This window comes from Entelurus aequoreus, linkage group LG02, assembly GCF_033978785.1.
Source record: "Entelurus aequoreus isolate RoL-2023_Sb linkage group LG02, RoL_Eaeq_v1.1, whole genome shotgun sequence".
Lineage (NCBI taxonomy): Eukaryota > Metazoa > Chordata > Actinopteri > Syngnathiformes > Syngnathidae > Entelurus > Entelurus aequoreus.
In genome coordinates this window covers 22763523-22783274 of record NC_084732.1, presented here as the reverse complement: position 1 = coordinate 22783274, position 19752 = coordinate 22763523, and the positions used below count along the sequence as shown (strand labels likewise).

At 41.0% G+C, this 19752-nt stretch overlaps 1 long non-coding RNA gene across 1 annotated transcript in view; it reads left to right on the top strand.

Annotated features, from left to right (window-relative positions):
• The first annotated feature begins 4246 nt into the window (after positions 1-4246).
• The window catches only part of LOC133631555 (uncharacterized), a 114709-nt gene continuing 99203 nt past the window's right edge, over positions 4247-19752 (top strand). Inside the window, exon 1 of the long non-coding RNA XR_009821486.1 lies at positions 4247-4269. This is a non-coding gene — a long non-coding RNA (uncharacterized LOC133631555). The remainder of the gene's footprint in view (positions 4270-19752) is intronic.

Genomic DNA, 19752 nt, shown 5'->3' with positions numbered 1-19752 from the left:
TAACTGATACAGTCTGCTTTGCCAGTCCAAAAGCATTCACCGTTTTCCGTAGTCTTCCCTCGACGGCCAGGTAATACAAAGCACACGCTACCGTTTTTTTATCACATCCACGGGAGCCCACATTCTCATTGACTCTCCTTCGATAAATGGACAAAGTTTTTAGGTAAGTAGAATCACAGCTGACCTCGACTTTCGAAAGTTCTCTTGCCGTCTGAGAAGTGTTGTATCCGAGATAGCTGCAATCGCTTTCTCTTAAGGTATTCATGTGTGATTTCCACAAGAGTCTGTACAGACGGAAGGAGAAACACGGGCATGTCTGGATGACTCGCCTTCATATTCCCAGTGGTTAGCTCTGAGTTACGAAACCGCTTTATTTTGAAGCTGGCTGTGCCGCGATCTTTCTGACATCACTTCCTGTGTGGGGCGCAGTCTTTCTGGCGTCACTTCCTCTCCGAACTCAGTTTGTAAACGATCAATGAGTCCATACAAAGCTAAGAGCCGGAGATTCAAGAAATACACGGCACACTTACCCGTGTAAAAAATGTCTGAGGAGGGGAACCTTAAACGATAGTTTAGTGTGGCTGAAACAGAGCTTAGGCTAAATAATTATTCCTTTAAGGGGTTATCCAGCTTAGTGTAGACATAGCCTCAGGAAAGTAGTGTCAGATTTACCTCCTGTCTGTATCGCTTTCACTGGCACTTAATGACTTAGAGGAGGGTGGCAGGAACCCTGCCACATAAAAAACTACAAATGTGCTGACTTGCTTTACGGCATACTGTGACGATCTGTCACTTCATTTCTGGTGGCGGTTCCTTGTTTGGTGTTTATTTCCTATCGGTGCTCTTATTTTGGTTCAATTTCCTGCTTGTCTCTCTGAGCGCTGTTTCCCCTCACCTGCTGCTGATTGGCAGCCTGGCCACACCTGGTGTTAATCAGCAAGGCTGTTATTTATGCCTGCATTTCCTGTTCCTCAGGGCTCGAGGATTGATTCATGTTTTGGACCGTTTACATGCACGACTGCTTCTTTCCTTGTTTAAATATATTAAAATCCTCTTACCTGCGCATTGATCTCCTATTTCCTGCATCTTGGGGTCACAACCACTGCAGCCATGCGGTTCCCGACACATACGTCACTCCCCCTTTCTGCAGTTGTTTAAAAGACGGAAGTCGTGGCGAAGGCCTACGTGCCGCCAGTAAACTAAAAGAAGAAGAAGAAGAACGCCTAAGTGCAATTACTGCTATCATGGCCGAAGCTCCAAAACAACCAAAGAAACGAAAATTTTTGTCTGAGGAGACAAAAAGTGAAAAACGGACAGCCAGGATCAACATTGCCCCGGCGAGGGATTTCAGACCAATGCAGCATTGGCTGTGTTCCTGCTGAACCAATGCTCAAATTAAAATGATGATGCTAATGTTAGCCATCAGAAATTTGCATAGTAGCAATAAATAGCCACCCGATTTCTTCCTTCGAAAAAAAATTCCTGCCAGTCTTTCTTTGCTTGGGACCTGCATCCGCCCCGATACATTATTGGTAGTAGTGTCATGTTTGTAGCGCAATCCAAGATAATTTCTTGATAGTGTCTGCTATTTAACGTCAACATAGCCTTTAGAGACGTAATATTTGTGCCAATATTACAGCAGACATTGTGTCAGCATCATAGGCGCCGATCTACATTTCTGAGGTGTCATTCAACTAGTTGTAAGTCAGGCTAAAAGTTATGAAAATATTTTTTGAAGGTTGAAAAGTGACTTAGTAAAAAAAAAAGTGCAAAACCTAAATATCGCAATAGGAATTTGGTTATGGAAACACCCATATTTTGAAAAAAACTCTCAAATTTTGCTAAAACATTTTTGCGCTCTCATGAGGTGGTTTTTGAGACGTTTCTATGTAACCAAATATTAACATTGCTGTATGTATACTTTTGACCTAGCAGATTTGGTCACATTTTCAGTTGACCCATAATAAATTCATAAAAGAACCAAACTTCATGAATGTTTTTTGTGACCAACAAGTATGTGCTCCAATCACTCTATCACAAGAAAATAAGAGTTGTAGAAATTATTGGAAACTTAAGACAGCCATGACATTATGTTCTTTACAAGTGTATGTAAACTTTTGACCACGACTGTAGCTGCCCTGTTTGTGGTGCGTCAATTTTTGCAACACACGTTGTCAAAGTCTGAGTTATTTATCACTAAGTGAACTCAAGTCACTCACTGTATATTTTAGGTGATGGATTGTCTGACTGCAGGTGAGCGACCACACAGGTGCCCAGCCAGGCATACTCCGCCCCAGGGACTCAGGTGGACTCGCCGGGAGAACATTCGCCCATACCAAGGAGGGCCTGAGGTGCTCAGGTGAGCCTCGGTGATCAGTCACTGATTCTTTAACGTCAGGTGAGCTTCTCCCATCAGTCAGTCAGTGGTTGGCTGAAGGAAGGGCCTCGGGTGGTGGGTGACAGGGAAGGAGGCTGTGGGATGATCAGGGCGAGCTCCCACTTGTACAACAACAACACTGAGGCTTCACACAGGTGGAGATTTGTCATGGGCTGCTTGAGGCTCACCTGTGAACCGAATCAAGTGAACACGTTTCAGCAAAAATACAATAATCATACACAACTCTAGCGTCACGAGGCAGAGCGCAGACCTCTTATGTGATCAGTTGATAGTTAGCAGACGACTTGTGGACTTTTCTTTTAAATCAGGGGTGTCCAAACTTTTTCCACTAAGGGTCCTACACTGAAAAATCTAAAACATGCGGGGGCCGTTTTGATTTTTTCATTTTCAAAACCATGAGGGCTCTTCTTGTGTGTGTGACAATCATTGGTACTTTAATCTTTAAACTTTAATACATTTTGGTGAAAGTTAATGGTCGCATGTACCTTCCGTTCATTTTAATTCCAATTCTGAAACGTAAATAAAAAAATACAATTAGGGCCGTTTTTCGATTTATATTATGTATGGCAGATTTGAAAACAAACAAAAAATGGTTGATTTTCATTAAAATATTGCCATAAAATTGGATTTTGTGCTGTTTTTCTTTTATAGATGTAATTGTTTTCAGATAAACACAAAAATCTAAAAAAAAATTTGCAAAAATGCGTGGTTATCTGTGTGATGACAAATTGAACCGGAAGCAGTATTGTAGCCTTTCCTTTGCGTTTAGCATGTTTTTAGCATAACTGTAACATCTTTGTTCAGCAGGAGTCCTAAAAAACAAGTTCCGCACCATTTTTTCTATTTTCATGTCTGAAACAAAAGTTGTACAACCATTTAATGACACTTTTTTATATATAGGACTCAATAAGACTCCTGCTGAACAAATATGTTAGCGTTATGCTAAAAACAAATGCTAAACGCAAAGGAAAGGCTAAAATACTGCTTCCGGTTCAATTTGCCATCACACAGATAACCACACATTTTTGCAAATTTTTTTGCAATTATCTGGAAAAAATAAAAGCCATGAAAGTAAAACAGCACAAAATCCAATGTTATGGCAATATTTTTATGAAAATCAACCATTTTGTGTTTGTTTTCAAATCTGCCATGTATAATAAAAATCGAAAAACAGCCCTAATTTTATTTTTTGATTTGCGTTACAGAATTGGAAATAGAATGAACGGAAGGTACACAAACACTCACGGGGCCCCAAAGGGGTCTCAGTCAATAAAGTATTACAAATAAGTCATAAATTATTTTATTTTTTTTACTTTCAACACTTAAATATCTGTAAATTGACTTCAGCTCTATCTGCTGCCTTATAGTTATATATTTGTTATTGCAAAAACACAACATATGCAATGTTTACCCCAAAACATTTTTCAAAATGGAATATTTTATATTAAGTAATTGGAGCCTTAAAAAGGTGAATCATTTATAACAACATTGCTTTAAATACCTTTTTTTTTTTTTTTAACAATGACCGTTGAAAAATAAGAAAATCAGACTAAATTTCATGGATCTAAAAGACCCCAAACTCATAAGTGTTAAAAATAAGTTGCATATCAATATATATTTTTTTTACTTTCAATGCTTTATCAATAGAGCAATTCAGATACAGCTGTTAATTCTAAGTTGTTGTTCATTTATTTTTTGAGCAATGCATGGCAGGTTTGTGTTATTAATGTCATTATTGCAGCATTTTCTTGTTACATTACACCAGCTGTTTTCTCCTTTCTTATTTTGTTTTGTAAAATTGTCAGGACGTGGACTATGGCGGGGCTTGTTTTCCCGAGATGCAAGGAAATTGGATCGGACATGGCGTGAAGGTAGGGACATGATTTATTTTAACACTAACAAAAGGAACAAACAGAAGGCATGCACAAGGCGGAGACACAAACCTAAGAAAACAAAAACTAGCACTTTGGCAGAAACTATGAACATGAAACAAAAACACTTACTGTGGCATGGCATGAAGCATGAACTATAGTAAACAGGAATCTAATTGGTAGCAGAGGCAACAGAAGCAATGTCGCCAGAACGACCAACAGAAAAAGACAGGCTTAAATAACAGTGACATGATTAGTGACAGGTGCGTGAATCAAAATGTGCAACAGGTGAAACTAATGGGTAACCATGGTGACCAAACACGGGAGCGTAAACATGAACTAAGAGTCTTAAACAACCAAACAGGACATAACTTAAACAAAACATGATCACAGACTTGACAAAAATATAATTTTAATAATGTACTGCAGGCTGTTAAAACAAATGAGCTGCGGGCCACAAATATTATCTGGACCGCACTTTGGACACCGCTCCTTGAAATACAATAAAATGGAGAAAATACAATTCTGTAGACCCTCACCATTATTTTCCTTTTTGGCCAATACACTACCTGGCTACAAAGTTTTGAAGAAATTCTTGTTTTACTGTTTTACTGCCAGCATGATTTTTTTTGCAATGGGTAGATAGCAAAAAGCAAAAAATGTTATTTAGGTAGACATTTAAATAAACTGCCTAATAACTAACACTTGACATACCCATCTTGTAGGGTAGCACCTCGACTTGGATGCCTCCCCACCATAATTCCAACCTAAACACAAATAGGCGTTGACAACAGCCACACAGACGTCTGCCAAGAATCCTACTGTAACGACTAAACTACAACAACAAAAAATAAAACAGTCATTTTAACCACATCTGATCCCAAACACTATGTTATTTTTTGTGGTTTCATGTCCACACATGCTTGTAAACACATGTTTTTCTTTCTTTGGTCGTATCTCAAATTGTAGTTTTAGGTCCAACTCTAACTAACTTAGATCTGACATCAAGAGACGTTTACAACAAACCAGTTTTACATATAATATCAAGCTCCCAAGCTCTGGAACGACCTACCTCTGAGTGTTAGACAAGCCTCCTCTCTTCCTGTTTTTAAATCTCTCTTAAAAACATACTTTTATTCCATGGCTTTTAACACTGAGTGATATCCATCCTGCAATGGCGTCCCATAATACACCTGCTGTGAACCTGTTTTTATGTTTTATTTATTTTATTTTATTTATTTATTTTTTATCGTGTTCTGTTTGTGTTGTGTTGTGTTTGCTCGGTACTCGTATTATCTTTTAACCTGCCCATTGTACAGCACTTTGGCTACCCCTGTGGTAAATTTTAAATGTGCTTTATAAATAAAGTTGATTTGATTTGATTTGATAATATGATGAAGGCTGTCAACATTAGCACATAATCACAAAAGAAGAATTGCATTAATCATGTAGTAACACAAATGACCGTATTTTCCGGACTATAAGGTGCACTTAAAATCATTTTTTTCCCCTCAAAACTCGACAGTGCGCCTTATAACCCGGTGCGCCTAATGTAAGGAATACATTTGGATGAGCTTACCCACCTCGAAGCAATTTTATTTGGTACATGGTGTATTGATAAGTGTGACCAGTAGATGGTACTCAAACATAAGAGATAAGTGTAAGCTGCACCGTTTGATGTGCTTCAACATAGGAGTATTATTATGGTGTGTGTATAAGGTAAGACATATTATCTGGCGTTTTATTTCGCAATATTATGCAAAAGCAACTTTTCTTACCTTCTGGTACCTGCTGATCTGTATTTGGGATCTGCATAAGTCCGGAAAAATTGCGTGCGTCCGCCTTTGTAGTCCGTGCCGACATCGTAGTCGATAAGCTTCTCCTTTTTCTCTATCTTCTTGTTATGGGACATTCATCCTCCGCTGTTGACATTTCTAATATAAAGTAGTGTAAAGTTCTTACTTATATCTGTCAGTAAACTTGCCATGAAAGCGCTAAAACATACCGGTGTAGTGAGTTTACATTTTTTACCCAAGGAACTTTCATTATTAGAGCGCTCCAGTTGGACGGTTTTTCACGGGACACATTTCGGGTGCTGTTGTTTCCGGATGATGAGATTCTGCTCCGTTATTGATTTAAGTAAAGTTTGAATGTCATTTAAACAGTTAGTTCCATCTTTTGACACTTCTTCCACTCCCGTCCTTGCACGCTGCACCGCTACAACAAAGATGACAGGGAGAAGACGCTGCCGAAGGTGAGCTACATAAATAAGACCGCCCACAAAACAGAGCATCCTGAAGAGACGGTCAGAAAGCAGCTAGAAGATGATCTGTATAACAGAATCTATGCAACATTTTGACCAAAGAACCACCATTACATGTTATGTAGACCACAAGGAAGTGTTTTACAAATAGAAACAAATAATAATAATTTGATTCCTTTAATGCGCCCTATAATCCGGTGCACCTTATATATGAAAAAAGATCAAAAATAGAACATTCATCGGCAGTGCGCTGACATGTAATGTTTTTTTTTTTAATGAATATGCAGATTATATGCTGATTATCAGAACGGCCACAATACTGGGAGGATAACATGCAAATATAATAATTTAGCACATTTTGAGTTCAAGACTAAAACTGTTCTGCGGACTCTGTTTTGTGTCTTTATTTATTACGTCCAGAAAGCACGCGCAAACTGGCAGTCGTGCAGAAATGGCCGTGAGAAAAGAGGCGATTCTCCTACGAATGCTTGTCAACATTAATGGACTGTCATAAATAAGAATATTTTACACATTTTCTATTCAGCATTGTAATTGTATTGCTGATGGATGATTTTTTTTTTTTAAATTCAATTGATGTGTTTTACTGTCCACTTGTGTCTTTTTAATGACCTATTTAATGTGTTTTCATACATATAAAAACAACTTCTTACAGTATTCCTTTTTTTTTTGCGACTGGAACATTCCAACATAGTGGTCTGCTGCATGTTTCAAAACAGCAAAATGTCACAGGCAGGAGCATAATAGCATAAATGTGCAATAAATAAGAGTATTTATAGTCAAAACAGTGTGGTATTTCTTAGTAGAACAGGCCCATTGTGTTTTACTGTTAGAGAGCAGGAATGATTATTGGCACCGCAAGTGAGCTGGGTTACGATGTGAAGAAAACAAATGATGGTCTTTCTGAGGACAAACTATTTAGCTGGCGAACACTCTAACGTAGTATGTATTACATTAAGTCAAAGGGTTTCCAAGTGTGGCCTGTAAGTGAGCGAACCAATACTTCAAGAAAAAACTGATGTATGCGCCATATTTACTGGACTTTTCTGCTCACCCCAGACTGATACTAAAACAATTCTATCAATTTACCTTCATAAATAATACAAAACCCAAGTTGGCACGTTGTGTAATTCGTAAATAAAAACAGAATATAATGATTTTCAACTTATATTCAATTGAATAGACCGCAAAAACAAGATATTTAATGTTCAATCTGAGAAACTTAAAGGCCTACTGAAACCCACTACTACCGACCACGCAGTCTGATAGTTTATATATCAATGATGAAATCTTAACATTATAACACATGCCAATACGGCCGGGTTAACTTATAAAGTGACATTTTAAATTTGCCGCTAAACTTCCGGTTCGAAACGCCTCTGAGGATGACGTATGCGCGTGACGTAGACCGGCGAACACGGGTATGCCTTCCACATTGAAGCCAATACGAAAAAGCTCTGTTTTCATTTCATAATTCCACAGTATTCTGGACATCTGTGTTCGTGAATCTGTTTCAATCATGTTCATTGCATTATGGAGAAGGAAGCTGAGCAAGCAAAGAAGAAAGTTGTCGGTGCGAAATGGACGTATTTTTCGAACGTAGTCAGCAACAACAGTACACAGCCGGCGCTTCTTTGTTTACATTCCCGAAAGATGCAGTCAAGATGGAAGAACTCGGATAACAGAGACTCTAACCAGGAGGACTTTTGACTTCGATACACAGACGCCTGTAGAGAACCGGGACAACACAGACTCTTACCAGGATTACTTTGATTTGGATGACAAAGACGCAGACGTGCTACTGTGAGTATGCAGCTTTGGCTTCTAAACATTTGATCGCTTGACCGTATGTGCGCAACTTTTTTTTGCGTGTGTACGTAACTTTTTAAAAATATATAAGCTTTATGAACCTTGGGTTAGGTGAACGGTCTTTTGGGCTGAGTGATTGTGTGTGTTGATCAGGTGTTTGAATTGTATTGGCGTGTTCTATGGAGCTAGGAGCTAGCATAGGAGCTAGGAGCTAGCATAACACATACCGTACCGTACGTGCGCGTCACGTACGTAACTTTTTAAAAATATATAAGCTTTATGAACCTTGGGTTAGGTGAACGGTCTTTTGGGCTGAGTGATTGTGTGTGTTGATCAGGTGTTTGAATTGTATTGGCGTGTTCTATGGAGCTAGGAGCTAGCAGAGGAGCTAGGAGCTAGCATAACAAACACGCAGGTGTTATTATGCAGGATTAATTTGTGGCATATTAAATATAAGCCTGGTTGTGTTGTGGCTAATAGAGTATATATATGTCTTGTGTTTATTTACTGTTGTAGTCATTCCCAGCTGAATATCAGGTACCGTGAGTATGCAGCCTTGGCTGCTAAACATTAGATAGCTTGACCGTATGTGCGCGTCACGTACGTAACTTTTTAAAAATATATAAGCTTTATGAACCTTGGGTTAGGTGAACGGTCTTTTGGGCTGAGTGATTGTGTGTGTTGATCAGGTGTTTGAATTGTATTGGCGTGTTCTATGGAGCTAGGAGCTAGCAGAGGAGCTAGCATAACAAACACGCAGGTGTTTTTATGCAGGATTAATTTGTGGCATGTTAAATATAAGCCTGGTTGTGTTGTGGCTAATAGAGTATATATATGTCTTGTGTTTATTTACTGTTGTAGTCATTCCCAGCTGAATATCAGGTCACCCCCGGCTCTCACAGCATCTTCCCTATCTGAATAGCTTCAACTCCCCACTAGTCCTTCACTTGCACTTTACTCATCCACAAATCTTTCATCCTCGCTCAAATTAATGGGGAAATTGTCGCTTTCTCGGTCCGAATCTCTCTCACTTCATGCGGCCATCATTGTAAACAATAGGGAACTTTGCGTATATGTTCAACTGACTACGTCACGCTACTTCCGGTAGGGGCAAGCCTTTTTTTTTATCAGATACCAAAAGTTGCAATCTTTATCGTCGTTGTTCTATACTAAATCCTTTCAGCAAAAATATGGCAATATCGCGAAATGATCAAGTATGACACATACAATAGATCTGCTATCCCCGTTTAAATAAAAAAAAATCATTTCAGTAGGCCTTTAAGTTGTTCAACAGTTGTGGTATTTTAAGCTTCATATTGTGTCACACATTTTAAATGGGAGACAGGTCTAGACTACAGGCAGGCCAGTATAGTACCCGCACTCTTTTACTACGAAGCCATGCTGTTGTGACATGTGGCTTGGCATTGTCTTGCTAAAATAAGCAGGGGCGTCCATGATAACGTTGCTTGAATGGCAACATATGTTGCTCCAAAACCTGTATGTACCTTTCAGCATTAATGGCCTTCACAGATGTGTAAGTTACCCATGTCTTGGGCACTAATACACCCCCATACCATCACAGATGCTGGCTTTTGAACTTTGCGCCTATAACAATCAGGATGGTTCTTTTTCTCTTTGTTCCGTACGACACGACGTCCACAGTTTCCAAAAACAATTTGAAATGTGGACTCGTCAGACCACAGAACACTTTTCCACTTTGCATCAGTCCATTTTAGATGAGCTCAGGCCCAGCGAAGCTGGCAACGTTTATGGGTGTTGTTGATAAATGGCTTTGGCTTTGCATAGTAAAGTTTTAACCTGCACTTACAGATGTAGCGACCAACTGTAGTTACTGACAGTGGTTTTCTAAACTGTTCCTGAGCCCATGTGGTGATATCCTTTACACACAGATGTCGCTTTTTGATGCAGTACCGCCTGAGGGATCGACTGTCCGTAACATCATCGCTTACGTGCAGTGATATCTCCAGATTTTCTGAAACTTTTAATTATATTACGGACCGCAGATGGTGAAATCCCTCAATTTGTTGCAATAGCTCGCTGAGAAATGTTGTTCTTAAACTGTTTCACAATTTGCTCACGCTAAATTACGTCATCATCATGGCGCCGATGAAGGCTGCCTCGGTGCTTTCGTGCGCTCTGTTTTGTTTGTTTTTATACATAAATTGTGTTTCCGGGTGCTCTTACACCCGTGAAGAGCTACTGAACATCAGATCCACCATCCCTATGGACTTGTTACCGATCATCTTAGCGTCAGCTGCGGATTTGGTCCATTCTGTGCTCAAAAGAGGGAAACCGCACCGAAGAGGAAAGCGAGCGGGCGCACTTGTCCGTCTTCGCGGACGGGGATTACGCACGCCTCTACCAGGCATCTTCCTCTCCAACGTCCGCTCACTTGCCAACAAGATGGACGAGCTAGCGTTGCTGATGAGAAGGAACAAGGACTTCTCCTCATCCTGTGTGTTGTGTTTCACGGAGACTTGGCTGAGCGCAAGTGTCCCGGACAGCGCGCTTCAACTGGAGGGCTTTCATCTCCTCCGCGCGGACCGAGACGCGGCGCTCTCTGGCAAAAAAAGAGGCGGGGGACTATGCTTCTTTATCAACAATAGCTGGTGCACAGACGTGACAGCGATTTCTAAACACTGTTCTTCTTCTCTGGAATATTTATTCATCCCTTTTACTCACCGCGTGAGATTGTTTCATTCATTCTCGTGGCTGTTTACATCCCGCCCGGCACGGACGTGCGTGACGCTCAGCGCGCGCTCGCAGGACAGATCTTACATGTGGAACGGTCTTTTCCTGACTCTCTTGTTATCGTGCTTGGTGACTTTAGCAAGGGAAATTTGAGCCAGGAATTACCAAAGTATAGACAGTTTATTAAATGCCCAACCAGAGAGGAGAACACGCTGGATCACTGCTACACTACATTGAGCAAGGCTTTTCATGCAGTCCCGCGCGCTGCTCTTGGACTATCAGATCACGTGATGGTGCACTTAATCCCTTCATACAGACAGAGACTGAAACTGGCTAAACCTGTTATGAGGAACATTAAGTGTTTCACCGCCGAGTCTGTGGACGAGTTGCGTGCTTGTTGGGAAATGACAGACTGGGAGGCAATTGGAGCGGCCACGAACAATCTGGACGAGTATACGGACACTGTGACCTCATACATACAGTTCAATGAGGCGCGCATCATTCCAACGCGCACCAGGGTTTGTTATAACAACGACAAGCCCTGGTTCACACCCAAGCTCCGACAGCTGCGCAAGAAGAAGGAGGCTGCGTGGAGAAGCGGGGACCGAAGTACATACAGAGAAGCGAAGTACCACTTCACCAGGGAAGTGGAGAAAGCTAAATCTGTGTACTCTAACCGTCTACAGGAACAGTTCCGCTCCAATGATTCTGCGGCAGTTTGGAGAGGTCTAAGGGCCCTTACGAACTATAAGCCCAAAACCCCCCAGGCCCTGAATGACCGGACTCTCGCTCAGGGCCTCAACACACATTACTGTCGTCATGAACGGCCTTCAGCTCATCAAAGCCATACTCCCCCCACCATCACCATCACCCTCCCCACCAATGCCAGCACATCATTAAAGGAGTTAAAGGACTCAAAGGACTCCAATAACATCACAGGACTCCAAAAACACAATAAGACTGTAAAGACCCTCTCCATTAAAGAAGAGGATGTATGCCGGCAGTTCTTGAAGCTGAATACGCGGAAGGCCCCCGGGCCGGATGGTGTCTCCCCGTCCACTCTCAAACACTGTGCGGACCAGCTGGCTCCTGTCTTCACTGACATTTTTAACACCTCTCTGGAGCTATGCCGCATGCCGTCCTGCTTTAAGACCTCTACCATTGTCCCTGTCCCCAAGAAAGCACGGCTCACAGGACTAAATGACTACAGGCCGGTCGCGCTGACGTCTGTGGTCATGAAGTCCTTTGAGCGCTTGGTCCTGCCCCACCTCAAGGACATCACCGCCCCCCTCCTGGACCCACTGCAGTTCGCCTACAGAGCCAACAGGTCTGTGGATGATGCAGTGAACCTGGCCCTCCACTTCATCCTGGAGCATCTGGACTCCCCAGGAACCTACGCTAGGATCCTGTTTGTGGACTTTAGCTCTGCCTTCAACACCATCCTCCCTGGACTGCTACGAGACAAGCTCTACCAGCTCAGCGTGCCCGACTCCCTACTGCAGTTGGATTAATGACTTCCTGACAGACCGAAGACAGCACGTAAGGCTGCGGAAGATTGTCTCGGACAGTCGAACCACAAACACTGGTACTCCTCAGGGCTGTGTACTCTCCCCCTGGCTCTTCTCCCTGTATACAAACTGCTGCACCTCCAGTCACCAATCCGTAAAACTGCTCAAGTTTGCGGATGACACCACCGTCATCGGGCTCATCTCGAATGGCGATGAGTCCGCCTACAGGAGAGAGGTGGACCGGCTGACGTCCTGGTGCAGCCTCAACAACCTGGAGCTGAACGCCCAGAAAACAGTGGAGATGATCATGGACTTCAGGAAAGTCACAGCCCCACCATCCCCCCTCACCCTGATTGACTCTCCCCCATTGTGGACTCCTTCCATTTCTTGGGCACCACCATCACCCAGGACCTCAAGTGGGAGCTGACCATCAGCTCCCTCATCAAGAAGGCCCAGCAGAGGATGTACTTCCTGTGGCAGCTAAGGAAACTTAAGGTGCCGACCGAGATGCTGGTGCAGTTTTACTCAGCCATCATAGAGTCCATCCTGACCTCCTCCATCACAGTGTGGTTCCCCGGCGCCACAGTCCAGGATAAGAATAGACTGCAATGCATCGTACGTGCTGCGGAGAAGGTGATTGGCTGCAAGCTCCCATCCCTCCAGGACTTGTTCTCCTCCAGGACCAGGAGGCGTGTGGGTCGGATCACAGCTGACTCTTCTCACCCTGGACACACACTATTCTCCCCTCTCCCCTCAGGCAGGAGACTACGCTCCATCCAGACCCACACCTCCCGCCACCTGAACAGTTTTTTCCCCTCGGCCATCAGGCAAATGAACAAGAACTCCTAACAGCAGCTCCTTGAATTCCTTGAATCCCTTCTAAATCTATCTGATAGCTCAGTCACAGCTCTTTTTTATACCAAATATGTGTTATATGTGTTTTATGTCGCACGTTTGCACCAAGAAAAATTCCTAGTTTGTGAACCCGTTCTCAAACAATGGCAATAAAACTATTCTGATTCTGATTCTGATTTGTTGACAAAGTGGTGACCCTCGCCCCATCCTTGTTTGTGAATGACTGAGCATTTCATGGAAGCTGCTTTTATACCCAATCATGGCACCCACCTGTTCCCAATTAGCCTGTTCGCCCGTGGGATGTTCCAAATAAGTGTTTGATGAGCATTCCTCAACTTTCTCAGTCTTTTTTGCCACTTGTGCCAGCTTTTTTGAAACATGTTGCAGGCATCAAATTCCTAATGAGCTAATATTTGCAAAATATAACAAGGTTTCCGAACGTTATGCATCTTGTCTTTGCAGTCTATTGAATTGAATATAGGTTGAAAACGATTTGCAAATCATTGTATTTTGTTTTTATTTACCATTTAGACAACGTGCCAACTTCACTGGTTTTGGGTTTTGTACAAGTTAGCTTTATATGTTTCCGAAATATATTTTTCTTTATTATTCTCAAGCTGCTGTGCCTCCCTCGAAGTCATCTGTCCTACATTCTGCACACTATACAATAGTTTTTATTAATGCACATCCAAGAAGGGTTGCTATGTGTCAAAATATGCTAACCGCTATGTATATACACACACTCACAAAGTCATTTTCAATAATAAGAACTTGAAAACCAAAAGACAGACATCACTCATGCTGTAATAAACCGACATATGTCTGAATGCCTGCGGGAACCTTTTAAAAGGGAGATTTATGTTTTGACTTAATCGTGCGGCTTTGTGTTTTCGAGAAAAGCACAGGTGAGGACTTATCCCGGGGTTGTTTCATCAAAACGGGTGCGTGTCTTTTTTGAGGTTGAATGAGGTAGGCTGCTTCACAGGCCGTGTTTTACTGTAATTTCACGTCTGATTTAGAGCCGTCTGTCTGGCAGCCAGCGTGGTGACTGCGCTCTCGCTGTAATGGAGAAAGTGACCGGTATGAAACATTTTGTCGGAACTGTGTGTGAGCAAGCACACTGAAGTTTATCAGGACATGAAATCAAATGGCTTGTCATGTCCTGTCAATGTCTCAAAAATCATACAAATTGGATTTGGAACAATATTTTCAGGTGGAAAAAAAAACCCTCAAAACGCACGCTTTTTCCACACGGCACTTTAGCACTTAGGTTTTAGTTCAGAAAGTAAAGGATTAACTGTTTCTTTGACTTTTTGCAGATACAAAGGTTCAATGCTGAAGTTAGCTCATCCACATAAATATCGTAGCTCTTCCATCGCACATCACAAAGAGTAAATTACCGTATTTTCCGGACTATAAGGCACACTTAAAAAAAAATAAAAAATTCTCAAAACTCGTCAATGCGCCTTATAACCCGGTGTGCCTAATGTACGGAATAATTCTGGTTTTGGTTACAGACCTCAAAGCAATTTTATTTGGTACATGGTGTAATGAGAAGTGTGACCAGTAGATGTCAGTCAAACCAAAGAGATACGTGTAGATATGATGGCAATATGACTCAAGTAAACAACACCAACATTTTATATGTTCCATTGAAAATATAGAACATTACACACGGCGCTCAAAAATCTATCAACATTTTTTAGTATGACTTTGGTAAGCTATGAAGCTTGATGGATTGTCAGTGCATTAAACATATAAGTGTTATTAGGGTGTGCTATGCAAAAACAACTTTTCTTACCTTCTGGTACCTGCTGATCTGTATTAGGGATCTGCATAAATCCTAAAAAAAAATTGCGCGCGACCACCTTTGTAGTCCGTGCCGCCAACATGGTCGATAAGCTTCTTCTTTTTCTCTATCTTCTTGTTATGGGACATTCATCCTCCGCTGTTGCCATTTCTAATATAAAGTAGTGTGAAGTTCTTACTTATATCTGTCAGTAAACTCGCCAGGAAAGCGCTAAAACATACCGGTGTAGTGAGTTTACATTATTCACCCAAGAAACTTTAGTTATTAGAGAGTTAGACAGTTTTTCGCGGGACACATTTCCGATGTTGTTGTTGTTTCCGGATGAGGGGATGCTGCTCTGTTATTGATTTAAGTAAAGTCTGAATGTCGTTAAAACAGTTAGTTCCATCTTTTGACACTTCTTCCACTCCCGTCCTTGCACGCCACACCACTACAACAAAGATGACGGGGAGAAGACGCTGTCAAAGTTGTCGAAGACCGCCCACAAAACAGCGCATCTGGAAGCGACTGTCAGAAAAAGGCTTGAAGATGATCTGTAAAACATGATCTATGCAACATTTTGACCAAAGTATCACCATTACATGTAATGTAGACCACAAGGAAGTGTTTTCCATTTAGAAAAAAAAAAATAACAATATGACTTCTTTAATGTGCCCTATAATCCGGTGCGCCTTATTAACGATCGAAAATAGACCATTCATCGGCAGTGAGCCTATGGTCCGGAAAATACGGTAATTTTATTCAAGTTATTTTTTTATTTTATTCTTATTTTATATATTGTACATATTAACTTACTTTTCCACCTAAAATCTGTGATACGTGAAGTGGACTCGCCTTTACCACTCACTTCTCTTCATTTGATGCCTCCTGCCATCACCGAAAATGAATGTTTTTATTTTAGTTTCATTTATTTTTTATTATGAAGCCGTTAACTGACTTATACAACATTTAAAAATATTAGAAGGTGTGTAAAACTTTAACAGTCCTCACTCAAGAATGCTACACTTCTGTCATCAATTGTAGGTCATTTTGATTCTGTTTAGATGTATCTCGTCTAATTCGTTATTTATTTTCTTCTATGATTCTATAATCTCTTATGTTTTCTTGTCATACGTTTTCAAGTTTTAATAGAAAAAAATGTATTGAGTTTTGTTCATACCTGTCAAACCTTCTGTTGTCTTCTGGAATCTCTTGTATTGTGCCCCTTTTTTCTCGGTTTCTTCCCGTTGTTTCCCCCTGAATTTTTACCTTCCATGTAAAAAAAAAAAAATCCAGTACTGCCAAGGCCACACAGCTTAGGATGGCAGTCCACTAGAATACCAAGTATCACAATCTGGCACTGTTTGATTTTACGTGAATCGGCACTCTGTAGTACCAGCTAGAAATGTGACGTTCACGAACGAGTCAAGTCTTTTGAACGGCTCTTTCAAGTGAACGATGAAAACCGCTTTGTAGTTGCGAGCTGTTTTTTATGCACATGCAGATACAGCGTCACCCGCCTGGCAACTAGACTAGAAAATGTGTCAAAGCCAAAGAAAATATGGCAACACTTTCAATCGCTTTTTAAAAACTACTTTTACTTCTAATTGTTTTTATTTATATATTGGTATCCATGTTTCTCGTTCATGGTTCTGATATGTAAATTACTTCAAATGTTCACACCCAGGTAGAGTAGTACTGCGCAATTTGTTATTCACATTTTTACCCCGAAAGGGACAAGCGGTAGAAGATGTATGAATGGATGGATTATGTCTGCATTTTTAGTAGTAATACTTGTATCTCTGACTACGGTAGCCGCAACGGGCCAACAATCCATCAAGCGGTGCGGCTTCAAAGTCATACTAAAACATTTTGACCGATTTTTGAGTGTTGTGTGTAATGTTCTTTATTTTCAATGGAACATTTAAAGGCCTACTGAAATGATTTTTTTTTTATTTAAACGGGGATAGCAGATCCATTCTATGTGTCATACTTGATCATTTCGCGATATTGCCATATTTTTGCTGAAAGGATTTAGTAGAGAACATCGACGATAAAGTTCGCAACTTTTGGTCGCTGATAAAAAAAAGCCTTGCCTGTACCGGAAGTAGCGTGACGTCGCAGGTTGAAGGGCTCCTCACATTTCCCCATTGTTTACACCAGCAGCGAGAGCGATTCGGACCGAGAAAGCGACGATTACCCCATTAATTTGAGCGAGGATGAAAGATTTGTGGATGAGGAATGTGAGAGTAAAGGACTAGAGTGCAGTGCAGGACATATCTTTTTTCGCTCTGACCGTAACTTAGGTACAAGGGCTCATTGGATTCCACACTTTCTCCTTTTTCTATTGTGGATCACGGATTTGTATTTTAAACCACCTCGGATACTATATCCTCTTGAAAATGAGAGTCGAGAACGCGAAATGGACATTCACAGTGACTTTTATCTCCACGACAATAAATCGGTGAAGCACTTTAGCTACGGAGCTAACGTGATAGCATCGTGCTTAAATGCAAATAGAAACAAAAGAAATAAGCCCCTGACTGGAAGGATAGACAGAAGATCAACAATACTACCAAACTCTGGACCTGTAACCACACGGTTAATGTTGTACCGCCGGACGAAGCCTAGCAGTGCTGTTGCTAACGACGCCATTGAAGCTAACTTAGCTACAGGACCTCGACAGAGCTATGCTAATAACATTAGCTATTGACGGAGCTATACGCCAGCCCTCATCTGCTCATCAACACCCGTGCTCACCTGCGTTCCAGCGATCGACGGCGCGATGAAGGCCTTCACCCGATCATCGATGCGGTCGGCGGCTAGCGTCGGATAGCGCGTCTGCTATCCAACTCAAAGTCCTCCTGGTTGTGTTGCTGCAGCCAGCCGCTAATACACCGATCCCACCTACAGCTTTATTCTTTGCAGTCTCCATTAAACAAATTGCAAAAGATTCACCAACACAAATATCCAGAATACTGTGGAATTTTGCGATGAAAACAGAGCTGTTTGTATTGGGATACAATGTGTCCCAATACTTCCGCTTCAACCATTGACGTCACGCGCAAACATCATCATACCTTGATGTTTTCAACTGGAAGTTTCCCGGGAAATTTAAAATTGCACTTTATAAGTTAACCCGGCCGTATTGGCATGTGTTGCAATGTTAAGATTTAATCATTGATATATAAACTATCAGACTGCGTGGTCGGTAGTAGTGGGTTTCAGTAGGCCTGTAAAGTTTTGGTGTTGTTTACTAGCGTCATATTGCAGTCTACACGTATCTCTTATGTGTGTCTACCATCTACTGGTCACGCTTATCATTACACCATGTACCAAATAAAATTGCTTCGAGATCGGTAAGCACCACCATAATTATTTCGTACATTAGGCGCACCGAGTTATAAGGCACATTGTCGATTTTTGAGAAAACGAAAGGATTTTAAGTACGCCTTATATTCCGAAAAATACAATACACAAAAAAAGAACTACAAACGTACAATTACGAGCCAGTCTTTTGAACGGCTCTTTGAAGAGGGGGCTGGTCCCTTCAAAAAGCCGTTCATAAGACTTTCTCGTTATTGTATAAAACCCATCTTTAATACCGGCGGAATTCATTCGGTACATATACAAGAACTGAACTCAGTACCCATCCCTAAGCCAGCCAGCATGAAAAATCTATCAAGATGTTGTGTTTGTTTATGACAAAATATGAAGTTAATTACTTCCGAATGTTTCATCTCGTCCAGCGGCACACCTGCATGTAAGTGTGCTCAGGTTTTAAAAATAATATACACATCGTTGCACATGTCCTATATCACTGTATTGATGCACAACAGATGATTTATGTTGGGCAAATCACTTCCGGAAGTGACTCCAATTCTCTGTAGAATGTGATTGATGACCATTACGCTAAAAAAAAAGGAAAAAACAGAAGCATTGTCTACTCCGTTAGAAACAAGACAAGATGCATTAGGGCTGTGAATCTTCAGGTTACCACACAATTTGATTTGATTCTTGGGGGTAATATTGGATTCAGAATCAATCCTGGATTCAATACGATTCTAGATTCATAATCAATACTTTTTTTAATAACAATGGATACCAGTTCTATGATTAAGTACATTCCTCGATAAAATACACAGCTATGATGAATTTATATATTCATTAAAAGAAAACTGGTTTAATAAAATGCTTCCCAAACATTTAATAAAGTAAAATACAAATAAAGTAACAAGAGATATATCCAACACTTCTCTTTTCTAAACTAAATCTGCACAAAATATGGGCATGCACATCAACAATATGATTTGGCAGAGTGACTGGACAGGACAGATTAAAAAAATATATAAATAAATAACAAAATCGATTGTTTTTAATTCAATTGATTAAGAATCATTACAAATAAGAATCGCGATTACCGTATTTTCCGGACCATAGGGCGCACCAGATTATAAGGCGCACTGCCGATGAATGGTCTATTTTTAATCTTTTTTCATATATTAGGCGCACCGGATTATAGGGTGCAT